A 23,836-nucleotide genomic window follows, 5' to 3' on the forward strand; every position below is an offset into this window, starting at 1 on the left:
TTCAAAGGGCTGTGCTCTGTGATTTCTTCTAAGAAACTATATTCCTGTTCCCAACTATTCTTTCCCGCCTTCTCTCCTCATCTCCGATTTTCTGTTCATCCTTTATCTTCCTCTTTTTAAATTAAAAATCATTAAGGGACCCCAAATTGCATTTATCTGCTTATCCCAAATAAACCCAGCTCTGCTGGAGAAGTTTCTGGCCGTTTATTTATTTTAAGGCAACAGCTGATATATATAAAGTCCAGAGGATGGTGAGAAATAATCCTTTTACTTCTGAAGTCAACTTCCAGTCCATGAAGAGCCCCTGTTGGGTGGGCATCTGAGAATGACTGTTTCTCTGGTCTTACCTTCCTTTATTCCCCCACTGTCCTTTCCATCTTTTCTCCTCCTCATCCCTTCCTTCAGGTCCATGCCTCACCTAGAGAATAACATCTCATCTTCACCATGTGTTGTTGAAGAAGGCTTTTAGCTCTGAATATTTTTCAGAGTAGTACTACCAAAGCAATTCAAAATACAGCTGATCCTTGAACACAGGTTTGAATTGCATGAGTCCGCTTACATGTGGATGTCTTTCAATAAATAGGTATTACAGTACTACATGGTCTGAGGTTGTTTGAAGGTGTGGATGAGGAACCCAGAGAAGGAGTGCCAACTGTAAAATTAAATGCAGATTTTTGATTACTGAGTGTCAGTACCCCTAAACCTCTGCATTGTTCAAAGGTCAACTGTAATACAAAATGTATCAGTATTGGATTCAACTGCATACAGCAGAAAACCACATGGCTTAAACAAGACAGAGATTTCTCTGTCTCTCTTCTAAAGAAGTTGAAGGAAGGCAGTTCAGGCTGATATGGTAGCATCTCGTTATCAGGGGCCAGCGCTCCTTCAATCTCTCTTCTCCACTTTCCTTAGTTTGTCACTTCCATCTTCAAAGTCACCTCATGGTCCAAGACAGCTGCTGGAATTCTAGTTCCGGGCGGAAAGTAGAAGGAAGGGAGCAAACACAGCAAGGCTATTTCTGCCCATGGAGGCAGCCCCCTTTAATGAGGTTTCCGTGAAGCCTCATCTAAGGACTTCTGCTTACATTACTTGGAGCCACCCTATCGGCAAGGATGATAAGGAATGTTACCTTTTAGCTCAACACATTGCTGCCCTGATTGTTCTATTATTATGGGGAAAAAAGAAGAGAATGGATATTGTCTAACCCAATGGCTCAGAGCAAGTGTCAGAATCATCTGGATGGCTTATTAAACTACAGACCAGTGTATCCCCGGAGTTTCTGGGTTAGAAGGCCTGAGGAGGATCCTGAGAATTTGCATTTCTAACAAGCTCCCAGGTGATGCTAAAGCTGCCGGTTTGGGGAACACACTTGGAGAACTTGAAGAACTACTAACATTTTCTTGTAAGCAAGACAAACGTTTTTTTCCTCCAAATATTGAGCATCTATTTATTTTAACCTCAAGACATTATTATTATTATTTATAAATTTATTTATTTATTTTGGGCTGTGTTGGGTCTTCGTTTCTGTGCGAGGGCTCTCTCTAGTCGCGGTGAGCGGGTCCCACTCTTCCTCGCGGTGCGCGGGCCTCTCACTATCGCGGCCTCTCTTGTTGCACAGGCTCCAGACGCGCAGGCTCAGTAGCTGTGGCGCACGGGCTTAGTTGCTCCGCGGCATGTGGGATCCTCCCAGGCCAGGGCTCGAACCCGTGTTCCCTGCATTGGCAGGCAGATTCTCGACCACTGCGCCACCAGGGAAGCCCTCAAGACATTATTTTACTAACAATGTCCCAAATTCTTTACCAAGGAGAGCCTTCCCATCAGACATAGGTAAGGGGAAAAGGAAGTCAAGTCTTGCCATAAGGATCATGGCTGGAAATCTGCTCTTTCCCACCATTTGCAAACCAGAACATCTAAACTGTTGTGTGCAGCTGAGAAAAAAATGAAAGGGATGGGATTTTAATGGCATCAATTATGAATGCTCAGCCAATGAAACAAGAGCTATAAATAGAAGCTAAAAAACAATTTGGTGCGAGGTCCCTGAGGCCCAGGGAACTTCCTAAAGGTCATATAACTGGTCTTACTTTGCTATTGATGATTCAGGTTTATTAAGTGGATTCATTTTAAGCAGGGAGATAGCATTGTAGAACAGTGGCTGACGCAAGTAGGGAGAAAAGGATCATGGGTCTATGGCCTTGCCAGCAGTGCCTGCCAGCTTGGGGTAGGGCTTAATCCCCCTGGGATCAGAGACCCATATACTGCATTCTCAGCCCAGTGGCACTTTCTTCCTCTGTCCTGCCTTCTCTCTCTTGATTTCTCTTAGCTGTTTTTTTTTTTAATTTGCTGAGTGAAGGAAGGAAAAAAGAATTTTTGTATGTGCCTCTGCCTAAAGAAATAAAGATCTACAAATCCTTGGAGACTGGTAGGAAGAGTGGAGGAAAAAGTTAAAGAAACCCAAGGGAGAAGTGAAAAGTTGGGCCAAGAAAGTCAGAGGCCACTTGTACAGAAGTACAACAGCCCCTTTTGGGGCTGTTTACCACACAGGCTCTTTTTTCTTATCATTCGGGGAATTTTGTGTTTTGTTTTATTTTATGGTGTAATTCCCACACAAACCATTCTCCTAGTGGGGTCTGATTTGAACATGATGCTCTATGGTTCCAAGCTGGTTGTGTGCGTGTGCATTTCTTTAAAATTGTTCATTGTCAAAAGGATGGTAATGTAGGTTCCTATGCCTTCATCTCCTCTTAGGGATTTAGGCCCCCAGAAGGCAAGGACTAGCACTTCTAAATTCTACTGTTTGCAAAAGCTCTCCATGGAAAACAGAAACTCAAAATTCATGTTAAGTTCATTTTAATTGAGTTGCAGTGTAATTTAGACCTTGAACTTCCTCAGCCAGCCACATAACTAATGAGGCACTTCAAAAAGAGGAATCCTGCAGAACTCACCAAGAGCTTTAGGGAGGTAAAATGTTCACCATTCAGCAGGCCTTTGCTAGATCAACACTTATGGGGATAAAGAAGCTGAGGTTGGAAGCAGGGAAGTGAGTTGGCTGAAGGTCACCAGCAGTGACTTTCCAACATATGCACTTAGCTATTCCCAAATTTGTAGCCATCCTTTTTCTACTCACACTTCACTAACCAGTGTTTTATGAGTCTTCACAAAGTTCTGAAACTTCATAAATATTTTGGTAGCTGGAGTTGTCAGTTTTAATTAATTAAAATAGTTCCAACTTTGTGTCAGACATTGAGCCAGAGGTTAGGTTAGAGGGACAATAAATACAAACATCACTTTCCCTGTACACAGGGAGCTCTTAGTCTAGCATGAGAGATAAAACATACCCACTAGCCAGCATACAGTGTAGATAGAGCCTGTGCCATAGGGAGATGCAGAGAGAAATAGATGTGGGATTTAGAGAATTGCTTCCTAGTGGGAGGAAGTGCTCATGGAGGAGGTAGCTTCTGGGCTGCCATGGGGAGTGACTGCAGATGTGACCGTGAACTGGAGCGATGCAAGGAAGAGCCCACCACGTGGAGGAACAGAAGAGAGACCTGCCGTGACAGGGTAAATGAAGGGCAACAAAGAATACAATGTGTGAAGGCAATTAATATGAGAGAAACACTCTTCCAGTGTCATTGAAAAACAAATTACTTAAAATATAGACCCATGTATTCATTTGTTGCTGCCATAACAAAATACTACAGACTGGGTGGCTTAAACAACAGAAATTCCTTTTCTCACAGTTCTTGAGGCTGGAAGTCCAAGATCAAGGTGTGGGCAGATTTGGCTTCTCCTGAGGCTTCTCTCTTTGCCTTGCAGCTGGCCACCTTCTTGCTGTGTCCTCATGTAGTCTTTTTTCTGTGTGGGGGCACCCCTGGTGTCTCTTCCTCTCCTTATAAGGACGCCAAGCATATTGGATTAGGGCCACACTCTTATGACCTCATTAAACATTAATCACCTCTTTAAAGGCCCTATATCCATATACAATCACATTCTGAAGTATTGGGGGTTAGGACTTTAACACATGTATTTTGGGAAGACACAATTCAGTCCATAAAAACCACTACTCTGTATAATTACATTACTTCAAGACAAATCACCAGGTATTAAGAAAGCTTATTAAAACAAGTTACACATTTACTCTCCCACACATTTTCTATGAATCTTTTATTCAGATATAAAGGTTAAAAGTAGAGATTCAAATACTATATAAAAACTAAAGAAAACAACCCTGCATTTCTACTCCCAGGAATTTACCCAAAAGAAATAAAAAATATATGTCTACATAGAGGCTTGTACATGAATGCTCATAGCAACATTGCTCATAATAGCTAAAATGTGGAAAAACCCAAATATCCATCAACAGATGAACAGATAAACAAAATGTGGGGCTTCCCTGGTGGCGCAGTGGTTGAGAGTCCGCCTGCCGATGCAGGGGACACGGGTTCGTGCCCCGGTCCGGGAAGATCCCACGTGCCGCGGAGCGGCTGGGCCCGTGAGCCATGGCCGCTGAGCCTGCACGTCCGGAGCCTGTGCTCCGCAACGGGAGAGGCCACAACAGTGAGAGGCCTGCGTACTGCAAAAAAAAAAAAAAAAAAAAAAAAGTGGTAAACCCATACTATGGAATATTACTTGGCCATAAAAAGGAATGAAGTACTGATACATAATACAACATAGATGAACCTGGAAAACATTATGGTAAGTTAAACAAGCCATATGGAAAATACTATATACTATATGATTCTATTTATAGGAAATGTCCAGAAAAGGCAGATTTATAGAGACAGAAAGCAGTGGTTGCGTGGAGCTGGAGAGGAGAGTGCAGACTGAAGCAAGTGGGCACAAAGGTATTTTTTAAGGTGAAGGAGAAGTTCTAAACCTTTGTGATGGTTGCAGAACTCCATAAATTTACTAAAAAGCAATGAATTATACACTTGCAATGGGTGACTTTTATGGTATGCAAAGTAAACTTCAGTAAAGCTAGAAAATAATAATAGAAAAAGACATAGGAGAAATAGAAAAAAATTACAAGAAAATAAAATAAACTTTAAAAACTTCCTGTAATTAGGCAGGAAATCCATCTGTAGTCTGCAGAAGGAAAAAGTCTCCCCGCTATCCCAAGTGAGTCCTCGGTTCTACACTGTGTGGGGTAGAAGGAGGTGGAGAATTTTGCATCTCAGGGGGCTTGTATACTGTTTCTCATCCACTGACTAATTCCTGGTGAAGTCCAGCAAGTGATAAAATCCTGGAACATTCACCCTGGGAGGGCCCTCAAGGACCATCTTGTGCAAACCTCTCTTAATTAAAGCTGGAGTGGAGGCTCAGAGACCTTTATATAACTGACTTGCTCAAGACACCACATGTGGTAAATGGACAGATGGGAATCTCTCCCAGATGCCCTAATTCCTTATCCAGAGTCCTCCTCCACTAGCTCTCCCCACATCTCTTCGCTTTCCTCAGCCCCAGTTATCTCACCTGCAGATGAGGACAGCAATATCTGCCCCTGCCTGTTTCACAGAGCTGTGTGGAGAGCAAATGAGGTCAATGATGTGAAATACATGCTTTCAAAAAGCAGAAAGCAAAGTGCTGCTGTAGTGGTATTAGCACATCAATTGTGGGTCAATCTAGCTCAAAATCCAGACCCATGATCTCCAAGAATACGCTTCTAGGAAAGGCATTCGTCTGTCCTGATGTGAACATGAATTTCTGGTTAAGGCTGTTCCCCAGCATCACGAGGGGGTGGAGATGGGGCAGTTTGGGTATCATTCCTTTAATTTTCCAGAACATTCTCACATTCCAAAGCATCATTCTCTTTTTCTTGTCCATTCATGACACTTTAATGTATTAGATGACAATGAGATTTAGTCTGTGTGCATTCAACTATGATTCCTCAAGTAACAAAGATGAAAATGAAGAAGGTTTAGATATCCATAACCTAAAACTTATTTATTTTACCCCCCTCCTTTGAAAATGAATCCATTCCTGTTGGGATACCATAAAGGACCCTCTGTGTCTATATAACACCTGAAAATCCCCAAGACGGTACACTAAGTGTATTTTGGGATGTATTAATCTCAGAGAATACCCTCAATCCACTCCCTTCCTTGAGCCTCTTCCCACCCACACAGGGGCAGATCTCACTAGGAAACCTCAGCGAAATGAGAGCCCAGAAAACCAGTCATCGCTGCTGGCCCAGGGAAAACACCAGGTGCAGAGCCCAGCACAGAATGTGATCTGGGAAAACACTTATAAATCAAAGAGGTCCCAGGGAGTGAAAGTACAAGTTAGTAAAAAATAACAACAAAGTGGACATGAAATGTTAAGTCAGACCAACCCAATAGCAAGCTAAGTTCTGTGGCCTCTGTAGAAAACCCAGGGTGAAGACAGAAGGATAAGCCAGGGAAAAGCCTGAGAAGCATCCTCACCTCCCACATCCAATTACTTTTCATGTATTAGGAGGATTGGCTCCTTAACTGTGATATATGTTTCAAATGTTTTCTCCCAGTTGTCTTAGGACTTTGTCATGATTTTTTTTCCCATGCAAATATATTTTATTTTTAAGGAGTTCAAATTATCAGTCTTTTTTGTTGTTACATCTGGATTTTGAGTTGTATTTACAAAGCATCTCCTCACACCTACATTATAGAGAAAGTTACCCACATTTTCCCCTAACACTGGTGGTATTAATTCTTGATCCATCTGGAGTTTATTCTTGTATATGGCTATCCAGTGGCCCTCCCAACATTTATTAAAAAGTTCAAGGTACCATCTTTATAATGTACTAAATTTCCACATATATTTGGGTCTATTTCTTGACTTTCTATCCTACTCCATTGGTATGACTGTCTATCCAAGTGCCAATATCACACTGTTTTAATCATAGAGGCTTTGTAGTGTATGATTATATCTGGTAGATAGCTCTTCCCCCCAGTGTTTTTCACAATTATTCCTACATACCTTGTTTTGTTTTTCTTTATGGACTTTAGTATCAACTTGCCTAGTTCCAGAAAAAAAGCTTATTGGTATTTTTGTTGGGAATCGCATTAACTTAAGAAGAGCTTAAACCTCTATGATACTTGTGATACTGAACCATCCTATCCAAGAACAGGGATTTCTTCCCATTCGTCTAAGTCTACTTTTATGTCTTTCAAGAGTGCTTTAAAGGTTTTTTCCAAATAAAATCTGCACATTTATTTTTAGTTTATTCTTAAATGTTGTATCTTTTTTGTTGCTACATCCCATTACTTTTTTTTTTGTGGTACGCGAGCCTCTCACTGTTGTGGCCTCTCCCGTTGCAGAGCACAGGCTCCAGATGCACAGGCTCACCGGCCATGGCTCACGGGCCCAGCCGCTCCGCGGCATATGGGATCCTCCTGGACAGGGGCATGAACCCGTGTCCCCTGCATCGGCAGGTGGACTCTCAACCACTGCGCCACAGGGGAAGCCCCATCCCATTACTTTTTGAAGCCAAGCTGATCCAGGCACTTGATCTTGGGTTCTAAATAAGGATAATATATTCTTTTCCACCCCCATTTTGTTTTCCCTTTCCCTAGTCTCATGACTTGAGGGTCTCTCTATCGACCATGCTGGGAGAATAAGAAACAATAGTAGGTCTAAGGTTTAAGACAAGACGACATAAGACAGTGGTGAATAAGGTCTTCAGGTCTTAGCAAGAAAGAATTCACATCTGTCTGGGGGCAAAGATAAGAAGTTTCAGGACTCTCACATATTTAAAAATCTTAAATTGGATTTAACTGGTCTGTTTTACTCAGTCAAGTAAACTCTATCAATCTTTGTGACATCTTAGACAGTCTTCTAAATCCTCTTTCCTCTTCTTGGTCTGATATAATACAGTAGACTTATGAGTAATAGTATTGAGTTGATAAATTCCTACTATAAATTCTTTCTTAATATTTCCCTAATACTTTCATAATCCAAACTCCATGTGGCCAGAGGAATCTCTGATAGATCGCTGTCTTCAAGGCTATCTGTAAAAGCAGGTCAGAGCCAGGCCCCAGGAATCGTGGTACGCATCTCAGACTGGATGTTTTTGTCAGATTTCAGACTCAGGGGTCTCTAGCTGTTTTCTCAAGTAGTTGGTACATGCTCCTGCTGAGACCGAGATCAGTGGTTGGATTTTACAATTTTACTCTAGGCCAGCCAGCTCTCCTCTCTCCTAGTACCCCTCTTCCAAAGGTACTTTAATCTCTTAGACTCAAAGAGGACTAAGTGAAAAATCTAGACAGGTCATAGGCAGTGCAATGTTGAAAAAGCAACTGGAGAATCTAAGCCTTGGCAGGAATGAGAAGAAAGACCCCTGCTGGGCCCTTTGCTGTAACACCTCTTTCTCCATCAGTTTAAATGTTGAACTCCTAAACACCTTTCGAGGTCAAGCTTAACCATCACCTTTGGTACATAATTTTTCATGACACCCCTCCACCTCTCAAAGATGTAATTGCTCCCTCATCTGTTTCCCCAATAAATTTTAAACATGCTTCTATTATCATTTTAATCACATTTTACTACAATTCTTTCATTATTTATTTACACTTCTGTCTACCAACTAGACTTTAGATTTCTGGAGGACGGAACTGTGTTTCATTCATCTCAGTATCCCCAAGATCTAACAATTGAATTGAATTAAACTGACCAGAGGAAGAGATTTTAACTGATTTTTTCTGTTCACTGTTTGAGATCTATTAGTTACAGTCTCAGCAGGAAACAGTGCTATGAGTATTACCCAGCTCTCATTTGTACCACGAGACCCAAGAGAGAGCTCTTTGATGAATATATGCAATGTGCTCCAAAGCCTGACTCACTTTCAGCCTACTAGTGAATTTTTAGTTGGTAAAATGTGAATTGTTATGAGGATTAAGTAAGATAATAGATCTAAGATACTTATTAGTGAAATATTAATTAAAATATTAGTAATTTTTAGACTGCAGACTGATGAGAAAAATCAGAGGACAAAGAATAGAGCTGCTAAGTCAAAGGAATTCCCATAATAAATGGCTATGTGACCCAAGAATAGCCTGCCTCCCCTTTTTTTCTACCACTACACATAAGCTGAGTGATATCACATGTGGGACATATTCCCAGGGTCATTCCTACGGACTGGCATGCAGCTAAGGTTACATGCAGATTACAGGCCATTTCAGATACATTTGCTGGAACTCTCTATCTCCTTTCCCTATGTCTCAAAAAAGCATACTGGAATGTCTATGAATAAAATGGCATAATGATGAAAATAACGCATCCACTCATTAATTTTTAATGCACAAAACTCAGTTATTCATTATTACTAACACATTACTCCAGGATACATCTGTTTTGACACACCAGAATTTTGTGAAACCCAGTTGCTAAGGTCCATTATTATAGGCCCTGAGGGCTTAAGGCTGACCACTGTCACAGTGTGAGATGTTTGCAAACTCTTCTGCAAATCATAGTAATTATGAAAAGTGGGCTCTGTCCAGTGTGCCATCAGAATATTCTCATGTATAGTCATGACACAGAATGAAGTTGCACTGTCCCCTAAGATGTTTTAAAGCTCAGGGTCCTGGCAGGAAACAGAGGGCAAATTCAAAAAGGGAGATTTAAGAGTTTGATGAAGGCACTGTATTTTTTATATAAATTTATTTATTTTTATTTATTTATTTTTGGCTGTGTTGGGTCTTCGTTTCTGCGAGAGGGCTTTCTCCAGTTGCGGAGAGCGGGGGTCACTCTTCATTGCAGTGCACGGGCCGCTCACTGTCGCGGCCTCCCCTGTTGCGGAGCACAGGCTCCAGACACGCAGGCTCAGTAGTTGTGGCTCACGGGCCCAGTTGCCCCATGGCATGTGGGATCCTCCCAGACCAGGGCTCGAACCCATGTTCCCCCTATTGGCAGGCAGATTCTCAACCACTGCGCCACCAGGGAAGCCCCGAAGGCACTGTTTAAAAGGCTGGGGCAGGTTTAAGGGAAACCAGCAAAGATGGTACCACACCCAGGGGCTAGCACCAGCAGGAAGTTGATACTACTTACTTTTTTTTTTTTTTAAATTATCTGGAAAGCAGCCTGGTGCTGCTTTTATTTTTTTCTTTATTTGTTTATTTATTTATTTTTGGCTGCGTTGGGTCTTCGTTTCTGTGCTAGGGCTTTCTCCAGTTGGGGAGAGCGGGGGCCACTCTTCATCGCGGTGCGCAGGCCTCTCACTGTCGCAGCCTCTCGTTGCGGAGCACAGGCTCCAGACGCGCAGGCTCAGTAGTTGTGGCTCACGGGCCCAGTTGATCCGCCGCGATGTGGGATCCTCCCAGACCAGGGCTCAAACCCGTGTCCCCTGCACTGGCAGGCAGATTCTCAATCAATCTGCCACCAGGGAAGCCCCCTACCTACTTCTTGAAGGAGTGAGCAAGGAATCAGCCACTGGAGCCCAGAGAGAGCTGTAGCTGTTGGAATAAGCTGTCCCAGGGGAAGGGAAGGGGAAGGTGGGGGGTGGGGGTGGGGGCGGGGATGCAGCTGCTGCCCCAGGGGAGCAAGTTCTTTAAGACCTTTGCCCTTCTCTTGCCTCTGACTCCCATTGGCCAAACCTAGGTGGAATTCAGAGTGTGCGGACCATAGATGCAGTCCTTAATGGTGGTCCTCTCAGACAGGGAGCGTGCTGAGAGATGCGAAGAATGTCTGGAGGGACAAATGGAAAACATCCAGCACAGAAGCCAACAACTAGCTTTTTTCTTCTTGATTGTGCATTGTGATTTGGAGCCTATTTTTCAGATGTACTAGACAAGTTTGAGTCATTTTCTTCTTGGTCTAAAGGAGAAAGCCTCTTTTTTAACCCACAAAACTAGAAATAACTAGACTCACAAGTGTACCACTATACGCTAGAAACACACAACCTCATCTTACACCTAAATGAAATCTCAGTCATACCTTTCCCAGGCCACTTTAATTAACCTTGTCAGGAAAATTCTAAATGTCTCAGTTCCTTTATTTCCATTTTCAGATTATCTGTTGAGCAGAATGTAACAATAAAACTTCACAGAATTTATACTGAAGGGAAAGGAAAAAACGTGGAAAATAACAGAAATATTACAAGGGGACTTTTTTCACCCTCTTCCTCTTTAATTCTTGTCGTACGTACTCAATAGGATTTTGATGGTTGACAGAACTAAAAGGCCCGTGTGTTCCCTTTGATGACACATCTCCTGCTCCTGGAATCCTTCTCAGGAAGAGCAGAGGTCAGGCTGACGCTCCTTGTTGGGCAGGTGGAGGCTCCACTGTCAGCTCAAGCTGTCTCAGCTTTATGTTTTGAGAGGATACCAAATATTTACTCTTTTTAATACTACATTTTTATTTATTGTTAAAATATTAATATATATTACTTACTTATATTTTGGAAAGTACAAAAATATTTTTAAAAGAAAATAGAAGCCTTGTATATCTTTACCTAACAGGGGTAACTATTGTTAACATTTTCTTATATTGTATTTCACTTTTCTTCTATACATAGATTTCCCAGATAGGCATTACACACTGTGTGCAGTTTTGCATCCTCCTTTATTATAATTAACATTATAGAACAATATTCCCCACATCATTAAGCAAATTTCAAAATAATAAAATTTAAAGACTGCATAACACGTTATATATATGGATGGTGTTTTAGTTCATTTGGGCTGCTATAATAGAATACCATAGACTGAATGACTGAAACAACAAACTTATTTCTCACAGTTCTGGAGGCTGGAAGTCCAAGATCAGGATATAGGTCCCCCCTCTGTCAAAAGTAGACCATTCCTATGAAAACTTTTCATAAGCCAAAATGGCGTAAAGCGAAGAAGAAATCACCTTTTTTCATATTTTTCATAAAAGTGAAAAGCCTGTTAGGATTTCTTTTGGTTAGCAAAAAACAGGTACTAATGTAGGTCTTTTGTAAAAGTGAAGTGGCCTAAAGTGCACTTTGAAAAGCAGAGGATACCTATACCGGTATGGTTGGGTTCTGGCGAATTCTTTCTTGGTTCATAGATTGCTGTCTTCTCCTGCATCCTCACATGGTGGAAAGGCAAGAGCTAACCCTCTTCCTTTCCTTGTAAGGGCACTAATATCATGGAGGCTCCACCCTCATGACCTAATTACCTCCCAAAGGCCCCACCTCCCAATACCATCCTCCTGGGGGTTAGGGTTTCAACACAGGAATGGAGAGACATGAACATGCAGGTCATAGCAGATGTCTGTACCCCAGCATATGTAACTGTTCTCCTATTATTGAACATTCGGGTTTTTCCAGTTTTCCTCATTATGAATAAGATTGCAGTGAACACCTTTATTCATAATTTTTAAGAAATCTATGATAAATTCCTTAGAACAAAGTTCTTGAAGCAGAATTGTGAAGTTAAAGTTTCACTTTAGATCTTGCCAAATTATAATCCAAAGAGATTGTACTAATTTACGTTCCCAACCATAGCGTACAAGAGTGCCTGTTTTTTACAGAACCTGGCTGACACTGGGCACTGGAAATTGTGTTTATCTCTGTCAATGGCATTTTTGTTGCTTTAACTGACATTTCTTTCTTCAGTGAGGTTGAACATTTTTTTCACATGCTGTAGGCCTTTTAACTCCCTTCTTTGTGAATTGTCTGTTCCTGAAGTTTGGCAGCTAAACTTACTTCCAAATTTTTGTTCCTCTCTGGAGGATCACAAAACTTTGTACAACTTTATTCCAATTCATTGAGTGTTTTCAGATGGTTGGTTGCTTCTAACAGCGTGAGTTGATTCCAAATATGTCACTTCAGTTTGGTTTTTGACAGAGAAAGGCTATATGTTCCATCGAATGCTGCCTGGACTGTTTTCCAAAATCATAACTAAAGTTATCTTAATTGTCTCTCTGAATATATTAAAATACACAGTAGCCTATAGTTTTCAGTTCATAAATCCAAAGCTCTTGGAAACACGTTTCTTTTGTGGGCCTCTCTAGCCCTAATTAGGACTATATGATCCTTTTTAGGTACTGGAAAAGAGTGAGAAAAAACAGTTTTGTCAAGCATAGGTCTTTGATGTGAGTTCTCACCTTGATAGGAAGCCCAGAAAAGTTACTACAAATGTGTTCTTGAGAGCCTGGGTGCTTCCCTACCATTTCTATGGTAGGTGATGATGAGATCATGTCTATGCTTGGGCACACCTGTCAGTGGCTACTAGAAGATAGTGATCCTAAAGGGGGGACCGAGAAAGCCCGTGGGAGTTAAGTGCATAGAATCATATTCCATTGCAAGTTGACCAGGAGTAACAGGTAGTATTTGCTCACTGCTTTCTGTTTTACACAGCACTTTCTCATACACAATTTCATTTGATACTCACAATCACCACATGGGTTGTTTGATACCATCATCCTCATTTTGCAGGGATAAATAACTTGCTCAAAGTCACACAGCTAACAAGCGGTAGTCTGTGCTCATACTCCTGGCTTCTGCCTGTGGACGTGATTCCAACTATAATCTCCTCCTGCTACTTTGTTTCCTGAGAATTCTATAGAAATGGAACAGGCTCATCAAACAAGAAAAGGAAAATGAACAACAACAAAAACCACACACGCACGAGATACAGCTGGGGTCACCACCTTATTCAATGGTCTGGAGAGAAGAAATAAGAGAGAGTTGTGTAATTTTTTCAATGAGCAGTTACATTCTTGGTCTTTGCATATGCCTCTCGTTACATGATTATCATGAGAGTAATCATCTACCCTGTGTCCTGTTGAAGACCTTGACATTTCTTTCTTTGCCCTGTCAATCCAGCTTGAGCTTTTACAATGTTACGGTCATTATTAACTCTAAAAAATGCTGTAGGATTTGCTTAGGCCAGAGCATGTGGGTATACAGCTAGATTAGAAAACTGGAGTAACCACATTGCAGTGAAATGTGCCATTTCTCCTGAAAGAGTCTAATTTCCCTCCTCATCAGCATCACACTTGCCAAATGTGAAGAATTTCTGAGGCAGAAAACAAATGTAAGAGGATAATTTTGCTGGACTTTAGGCCATTGGTGGCCCCAATGGTGGATTTGGGAATTACCTCTCACAACATTACCCTTTTCGCTGGGAACTTAGATGCTTGATGGTGAATGAGGAGGAGTGACATTATTTTTTAATGTATGTGTACGTGCCTACACAGATTTCCTAAGCATGGTTGAACTTCCTGGAGAAAAGGAATTTTAACTCTGAATCCCTGTCCTCATTACCAGGAAGATGCAAAGCAATAGACTGGTCTCAGCCCTACCGGGACCACACTATTGAAAGATACCATGTCGTTTCTATTCAGAAAGCCTCACTCAGAATGTTAGAGTTCCCACCAAAGCCTAGGTGAGTGGAGGCCTCTGAATAGCCTATACTGAAATCCACAACAGCCACCCAGGCATGGGCTTTTGCGCTGGAGTGATTATCCGTGGGTGTGTAATTTTTGAAGGACTGGTCAGACTTTCAACAATGGCGGCTTTCCTCTGGTTACCCATTGGCTGAGTGTAATATAAGAGCGAGAGAGCCTTGTTACTACCACTCTTAACAGGATTGTTGAATGACCTCATTGCCGTGATGATCAAGCAAGCACAAGCAGAGATGAGATGGAACTTTGGGCAGCTCTGTTGTGGATGTGGAATTACATGACTCCCTCTTGCTCCTCCTCCTATGCTTTCTGCCCTGGTGAATGGCATCACCATCCTTCAAGAAAAGCCTCCAAGGTGATGGAAGAATGGAGATTAGAACCAAGACTGTTGTGTTTCCTGGCTCCCATTCCTGCACTTCTTCCATGGCATCGCGCTGTCTCCCACTAACTAGTAAAGTTTTTATCAACCCTGAGCAAGATATTTTGAGAAATGGAGTCTTTAGAATGTGGCTTTTTTTTAAGTTCCATGATTCTAAAAAAAGAAAATATCTTTACTTGAGAAAGGCATTTCCTCCCCCCTCACACAGCAAAATCTACCTATAAACTCATGCCTCCCCATCTTTCAATCTACAGCATGGAAGTTAGGTCTTGCCCCAGCATGTAGGAACGTGCGTATAAAACTCATATCACATTAATGGGACATTAAAGGTAAGACAGAGAAGAGGCATTCTCCTAAAAGCTGGCCATTTTCAGGCACATGATGAAGGTCAAGTACTATCTGGGGATATACTGGATATTTTATTTGGAAGTGCTAGAGTTATTCAGTTAACTTGATACCCATTTTCCATTCTTCCTAACATTTAAAGATAAAATAACGCTTACCATCAAATTTAAATTTTTTCAAAAGTAAAAATGCCTCTCTAGGCATTCAAAAGCAACCAACATATTTATGGTCATAAAAAAATTACATGAAATTGACAGTCTATCTTTAAGCTGCCATTCTTCCACTGACATTGGGTGGTTTCAAACTCATAAAATCCAAAGATAATGTACAGAGAACTATGAAATTTAGATTTACATTCACACCACATTTTTATTAGCAACAGGTGAGACTGGTTATTTAGGAGGTTCATACATCTGTGTTTACTAAGTAACAGAGATTACACTAGAATTTTCAATTAGGTGCCTTGATTAATTCCACTTCCTTCCTCTCCGTGCACATTGTTTTAAGTTAGTTTGACTTAAACTTCTTAGACTTGCATACCATTAAGATCTGATTAATACAGTATCTCCCAAAATGTGTTGACCAAGAAAATTAGAAAATCATTTCTTAACTATCTATCAGGTATCTTTTATAACTAATCAATGTATACACCAACTTTATGATTAAATTTTTCTTGGGTAATTCTAATTATGGGGTTTCCTAAGGTTTTAGAAAAAACTTATTCTGTACATTAATTAATGATGATTATACTTCTTATTCTGTATAAAATGTTTATGAGGAGAAAAGAGAGTGAAGAGGGCCATCTTCACCAATCCAAAAAGTGTGGTTATTTGATTTCGTGGGAACAGTCTTTCTTGCCGCTCCTATTTTTAATTTGTAAATGCCAGTGCTGTATGAACTAAAACCTTGCACCCTTCAATTCAGTTCCCATCTTGCTAATCTGTAATCAAATAATCCCATTATCACTTTGCTTCATCCAGTAGGGAGAAAAAATATATTTTAGGGCTTCACTGGTGGCGCGGTGGTTGAGAGTCCGCCTGCCGATGCAGGGGACATGGGTTCGTGCCCCGGTCCGGGAAGATCCCACATGCCGCGGAGCGGCTGGGCCCATGAGCCATGGCCGCTGAGCCTGCGCGCCCGGAGCCTGTGCTCCGCAATGGGAGAGGCCACAACAGTGAGAGGCCCACGTACCGCCAAAAAAAAAAAAAAAAAAAAAAAAAAAGTGAAAAAATATATTTTAAATCTTCTGCCATTATTTAGCAAAAAAAATAGAGCATACATTTGCATATTTTTCAAAATTCTGAATAATTGTTATAGGTAATGCAACATTTCAACTTAGTGACTCAGTCAACCTATAAAAAGACCACAATGAACTAATGAACATGTTTTAAAGATTCATTAGTTATATGAAACTCAGAATATACTTTCCCAAACATCTGATCTTATTTTTGGTGGATAGATTCTTGGGCCAACCCCCTAAGACTCCTTTACTATACGGAATATGACAAATAGCTCTCAACCCTTCAGAGGTCCAGAAGCCAAGGTCCTGGCACCCTTAGTATAGTAGTTAAAACTCAAGTCCCATCACTAATCAGATGGGTGATCTCAGTTTACTGTCTTGCAAAATGGATATATTGTTATCTACCTTTTCAGAAATAAATGAAATAATAGAAGTAAAGCACTCAATACAGGACTTCCCTGGTGGCGCAGTGGTTAAGAATCCGCCTGCAGTGCAGGGGACACGGGTTCGAGCCCTGGTCCCAGAAGATCCTACATGCCGCGGAGCAACTAAACCCGTGCGCCACGACTACTGAGCCTGTGTGCTGCAACTACAGAAGCCCGCGCGCCTAGAGCCTGTGCTCTGTACCGAAGAGTAGCCCCGGCTCACCGCAACTAGAGAAAAGCCAGTGCACAGCAATGAAGACCCGATACAGCCAAAAATAAATAAATAAATTTATATTAATAAAAAAAGCACTCAATACAGAGCTTGGCACAGATTAAATAATGATAATGACCATGATGACAGTGATGACAAAGACTTCTGAGTTCTAGGACCCTCTGAACCTAAGGTAAAGGCAGGTCTAGGATGTTTCTTGTCCCAAGTGTGTGTTTACATTATATTTATTGAGAAAATGCTTGGTAAATGTGTTAGTTTCCTAGGACTGCCATAACACAGTACTGGGTGACTTAAACAACAGCAATTTATTGTTTCAGAGTTCTGGAGGCTGCAAGTCCAAAGTTAAGGTGTCAGCAGGGTTGATTCTTCTGAGGGCTGTGAGGGAGAATCTGTTTCACGCCTCTTTCCTAGCTTCCGGTAGCCTCAGGTGTTCCTTGGCTTGTAGACTCCCTGTAACTTCACATTGTCATCCCTCTATGCATGGCTGCCCTCTGCCCAAATTTCCACTTTTTATAAAGACATTGGATTAGGGCCTAACCTAATGACGTCATCTTGATCATTTGCAAAGATCCAATTTCCAAATAAGGTCACGTTCACAGGTAATGGGGCTTAGAAATTCAATATCTTTTTTAAGGGGCACAATTCAACCCACAACAGTGAGTAAGTGAAAAATTCACTGAGCCTCTCCCAGGAAATCTTGTGATTGGCTTCACGAAGGAGTGGGAGAAGAAGTCTCAGCATCTCTAGGTCCCTGGAAGGGGAAATGGGGGCCCCAGTGTCACCACTGTCTTCAGCAGTGACCAGCAGCTCTGGGAATTATCCAGGTGTAGTGTTGATAAACCCAGGCATTGTCTGTACTTCTCAAAGGTAAGGCGGACCACCCACCGCTTTACCCAAATATTTTATTCAAATGTAAGCCTCAGATTTCTTTTTTCTTCAGTTTCCCTTATTTCGGAGAATTAGATTGCCTCCCTTCCTGAGATACATAAGCATCTTAGGAAACTAGTTATTCTTTCTGGCTGTTAAGGTCCTGAATGAATCATTGCATTATTCAGTTCTTAGAAATGGTTTTGCAACAACTGGGGGTCTCATCAGTTTCTCAAAAATCCTCAAAATGAAGTGAATTTTATATCCAGTTAAATATTTAAAACAAGCACAAGCCTCACAGCGCTTTCTGAGCATGAGGTAACCATGAACTCTAACAAATGACATTCGGACGTCCCAGTTCTCCGCAAGTTGGGAATCTCGGTACTAAACAGCAAGCCTGACCTCTGGAAGGAAAACCAACTCCCCCTGGTGACTAGTTTACCACCAGGAAGTAATCTCTCCACTGGGAGCCTATGGATCAACAAAGTTCGTTCTTGGTGTTCTCCCTGGGCTGCTGTGAACTAGGCAGCAGGTGACCTAGGTGCACCCTTCCTGGGGGCAGAGCACCCCCCAGGCTCCAGCAGGAGGTCTGCAGAAGGGGATTCTTCTCTAAAACTGCTCAGTTACTCAGGATAATGCTTTGAATCTCCAAATACCACAACTAGCTAGTTTCAAGCAATATTTTAAGCGAGACAAAAATTCAGGTTTCCAATAATCCGGTGGACAAAGAAGCCATGAATGATCACTATCTAGGAATCCTAAGATGATGAAGCGGTCCCTTGATGGCTGACTTCTCCCCTCTGGCTCAACTGGCCCCTTCTCATCCTTCAGGGTCAGCTGAGATGTCTTGTGACAGAGAAACTTTCCTTGACATTCCGTATCTTCATTATTCCTTATTACATCACCCTAGTTGGTTCCTCCATAGTTCTACTACCTATCCATAATTGTTTGGTTTACTTGGTCCATCCTCTCCATACAAATACAAGACCAAGAGCCTGCCCACCCTTGTCTCTGCCTTAGCGCAGTGTCTGATACTGTGCCTGGCACAGAGTAGATGTTCAATAAATACGTGGTGAATGACTAATGTTCTAAAAGACAGGCAGACAAACCTATACCCTCAGAGCCCCTGTTGACTGGTGTTCAAGGTGTAATACATAGTGTAGGCTGGATCCAACAATAGAATATTGACCTGCAAAATATTACTTCCCTGAATATTCACTCTGGTCTAAACAAACAGAAGGAGGCCTGAGGAATTATCCTGCAAGCCTGATTTAGTAGAATCATTGGCACTTGTGTAAAATTTTGGAGAATAATGTCCTAAGCACAGATGCTATTTTTAAGAACTTAACACCAGGCAAAACCTTCTGGGGCTAACTCTGTGGGAATGAGGCCCTTTTTATGTCATGGGTGATGTATGAACTGATGGCTCATGAAAGGTGAAGCTCCGTCTAAGTTATCGGACTTTTTCCTTCTGAGTTATAGCTCAGCAAGCAGACTTGAGCGATTACAGTCCCTGACAAAAGCTGAGCAGTCTGTGGGCTTGTTTACATTACCAAAGAAAAGTGATAGTATGGCCCAATGTAGTTCATGCCTACAACCCAGCATAACTAAACAACTTCTCTTTCCAGTCCAAGTTGAGGTTCACCTAAGCTGGGCTGGATTTATGGGAAACAAATGCCAAAGAGAGCCAATCAGTCTGCAGTGCTTGTTTGGAGCCCAACTGCTTTAAAAAGCCACAAATTAGGACCCTTTGGAAGCTGAATAAGAAGAAATCTCGTTGAATGACGCAACTAGATTTCTGGCATCTGGAGCTCACGCGTGTTGGGCAAGGCTGTTGGCGGTAGTATGGGAAGTTCACAGGGTCACCCAGAGCCACCTAACCAGTAACCATCTGACAGAGGCAGAACATCTCAATAACTCAGCGTCCAGGAGGGCTTCTGCTTGGCTGTGGACTTTTAATGACAACATTCATCACTGAGTTAAGGGTTACAAGGACAAAGATCTCCTAGAAAAGGCAAGTTTACCTGGCCTGTAGGCAGGTCCTGAGATGGGGGTACTCTGGGCCAGAGACACAGGACTTCCTCCCCTGAGGGCAAAAATAAATACTAAGGGGGAAAGAAACTGCACAAAAGATTTAGGTCTTTTTTACTGCTACAACTTCTGTGTTAAAGAGAGTGGGAAATGTTCCAATGAAGTCTGCCTCCCATCCTTTTGCAGAAATAAATTGTGTTTAGGTCCCAAATAGGGTAGCATTTCTGCATCCATCTTCCTTCAGAACAGTGCTTTTAGCCTTTGTCAGGGAAGGGGTGTCATGGAGCCTCACGAATGCTGTGGATCCTCTAACTAGAGAAATGTAAACCGGTTTCAGGGGTCCATGCACCCCGTTTCAAACCCATTCATGGACCCACTAGAGATTCTTGTATTATTGGAACAGAAGTGCGCCCCTTTGGGGTCAAAACTGGAGGATGTTGTCAAGAAGTGGTTTTATAGAGGAAAAGATAGGAGAGAAGGAAAGAGACATGCTTGGCTCTGTCCTCCCCCAAACCTGGGTCTCCAAGTCCTTATACAAAGGTTAAGCATATGCCATCAACACGTAGGAATGACTTTGACAAGAGGGAAACTGGAAATATCCCCCCAATGTTTGGTTGCTAGAGTGGCCTCTGATGACGTCTAGTCACTGTGTGTGATTCCCCTCCCTCCTTCTGCAATTATAAGTGGTTCAACAAGGTTTATGGCTAAAAATCATAGCCACCATAGGTACAATGGACACTGGGATAGGTGCTTTTCTGCTCTAAACTTTCAGAGATGATATTATTACTGTTATTTTACATGAAGCTATAGACTATAGGGTCTCCGAAAATTAGCATTTTTAACACCCTCTACATTCATTATTTCATAAAAGTTGACAGCCCTGAGAGTTGTGTATTAACATGCCAATTTTATTAATGAGAAAACTGAACTTAGAAAGTTTAGATATTTTTCCAAGGTCACACAGTTAGTAAGTGGCAGAGAGCTAGGAGTTGAACCCAGAAGTGGCTGGCTCCCAAGTTCCTCCTCTCTCATTCAACTGCACCACCCAGCCAGCAAACTCAGCTTCTGCTCTTATGGGAATGTTCCCGTCCCAGAGCGCACCTCCAGATTCCCAGTCTTCTTATGGTACATCCTCTGGGAACGTCACCTCTCCCAGCTGCCTGTCTCAGATCTGTTGGCAGATCAGCCATATATTACCTCATTCAGTCTGTTCAGACACACCTACTGACTCCATTCTGTGACAAGAAAACTAGGCTTACCGAGATAGGGTGACTTACTCAAGGTCACACAGCTGGGACTCTATCTCCAAACTTTGTTCTTCTTATCACATCATTCGGCTCCTGCAAGAAACTGAGGTCTCCCTTTAGCAGTCAGTCTCTTTAATGAGCATTAATCAGGTATTTGCCACCTGGGGGTTGAGTGTCAGGCTTGTGCTAGCCTCCGCACCATTCAGCCCCACCGTACAGTCCTCCATCCCCAAGATGCCTGGCTGTTTGCTCCACCAAAGGCTGACCAAAGCAGAATGTGCTGGCTCCGTTTTTCTCAGAAGGAGGACTTAGTGTGTCGAGCCTCAGAAAAGTAAGCCTTCAGCGCTGAAGCTGTGGCTGCTTTTTTTTTTTTTTTTTTTTTTTGGTGGTACGCGGGCCTCTTACTGTTGTGGCCTCTCCCGTTGCGGAGCACAGGCTCCGGACGCGCAGGCTCAGTGGCCGTGGCTCACGGGCCCAGCCGCCCCGTGGCACGTGGGATCTTTCCGGACCGGGGCACGAACCCGTGTCCCCTGCATCGGCAGGCAGACTCTCAACCACTGCGCCACCAGGGAAGCCCTGTGGCTGCTTTTGTAAAGCCCAGTGGACGTGTCAGAGGGAACCAAATGTTGCAGCTCTTAAAGACAGACACAGAAGGACTTCTGCCGGACTTTCCAAGTCTTCCTCCCTCCCGTATAATAGCTGGTTGTCCAAAGGGAAGGGCGGTAGAGCATGGTGGCTAGGAGAATAAATTTGACATCAGGTTTACCTGGCAACACTTCTTACAAGCTGGGTCACCTTCAACAAGTTACTTAACCTCTCTGTGCCTCAGCTTCCGCATCTGTACAATGGGACAGATCCCTCAAAAGGTTGTTAGGAGGATTATAAAAGTTAACATTCATAAAGCACTTGGGGAGTGCTAGGGAAGTGCTGGTTAAATAAAATATGCATGAACCTGGGGCAAGCCACTGCAGCAGTGTGAGTATCTTTTCTTCCCAGAGTCTGTCAATCTACCGTCAAGAATGCTCTTTGGTCCTAGAGAGTCCTAAAGGGCAAGTCTAGAACTTGGTGCCCACAGAAGCAGACGCTGTACACCAACTTAGGCCTCCTGAAATGCAGCTCCGGTGAAGCCCACCTTTGCTGTGGACCTAGCAGTTGATGCAAATCTCAGCCCTCCTGGTCTCTTCCAAGGGGTCAGTTCACCCCAAGCACCCGCTCATGCTAAGCCTCACAAAGCCCATCTTATCTTGAGGGAAAATTGAGGAGACTCAAAGCCCAGCAGCCTTTAAAGCCCTGGTTTCAGGGCCCACCTGAGAGATGCAGTAGGTTCTGGGCCCCCGCGTGCAGCCACTAGGAAGGCTGAGTGAGGGTACAACCTTCTCCAGGAGCCTGGCCTCCTTCCTCAGCACATCTGCTGTTTTCTCGCTGACAGACCTTCTCCAGAGCAGGGTCCTGACGACCTGGGGGAGAGCTCTGCTTCCACGTTTGGGTGGAAAATGAGCATTTCCACACTCGCGCAGGGAAAGGTCACTGCCTCCGATTACCAGCTTCTCATCCCCTTCCCAACCCAGCCCTCCTGACTCCACTGTGGAACCTGGCGTCTGCAGGTCCTGTACTGGTTCCAAGTGCACTGAGATCCGGATGGAAGAGGGAACCATTCCTGCTTGTGGATGAGCCTAGGCCCTGAGGCCGAGTGTGACACCCACCAAGCACACCAACCACGAGGGTGCTAACTGAATCTTCTCAGGTGTGACCCCGGGCTCATCCCTGCCCTCTGAGCACAGGGAAAGAGGAGGACAGACTAACCCGTAACCCCTAGGTCTAAAGGGACATCTCCCAGCACTTGCCTTTTCTTTCTGGTTGTTGTTAAATGTGGCAAAATACACATAGCACATAATTTAGCATTGTAACCATTTTTATGTGGACAGCTCTGTGACATTAAGTGCCTTCACATTGTTGTACAGCCACCACTTCCATCTCCAGAACTCTTTTCAACTTCTGCAGCTGAAATTCTGGGCATTAAAATAATAACCCTCTGTTTCCCCTCCTCCCAGCCCCTGGCAACCTCTAGCCTACTTTCAGTCTCCACGAGTTTGACTGCTCTAAGTACCTCCTATAAGTGGAATCGTACGATGTTTGTCTTTTTGTCACTGGCTTATTTCACTTAGCGTAATATCCTCAGGGTTCATCCATGTTGTAGCATGTGTCAGAATTTCATTTTTTTAGGCTGAATAATATTCCATTGTATGTACATAACATATTATGTTTACCCACTCAGTCGCTGATAGATACGTGGGTTGTTTCTGCCTTTTGGCTGTTGTGAATAATGCTGCTATGAACATGAGTGTACAAATATCTGTTAGAGTCCCTGCTTTCCATTCTTTTAGGTGTATATCCAGAAGTGGAATTGCTGGATCGTATGGCAATTCTTTTTTTTTTAATGTAGATTTTTATATTGCAGCTCTCTATTTTTATTTATTTATTTATTTGCTTACGTACTTACTTAATTTATTTATTTTTGGCCACGCTGCAGGGCATGTGGGATCTTAGTTCCCAGAACAGGGATTGAACCTGCGCCCCCTGCATTGGAATCGCAGGGTCTTAACCCCTGGACCTCCGGGGAAGTCCCCATATGGCAATTCTACATTTAATTTTGGAGGAACCACTGTACTGGTCTCCACAGTGCTTGCACAATTTCACATCCCCACCAACAGCACACTCAAGGGCTTCTTT

This window comes from Kogia breviceps, chromosome 6 (assembly GCF_026419965.1).
Source record: "Kogia breviceps isolate mKogBre1 chromosome 6, mKogBre1 haplotype 1, whole genome shotgun sequence".
Taxonomy (NCBI): Eukaryota; Metazoa; Chordata; class Mammalia; order Artiodactyla; family Physeteridae; genus Kogia; species Kogia breviceps.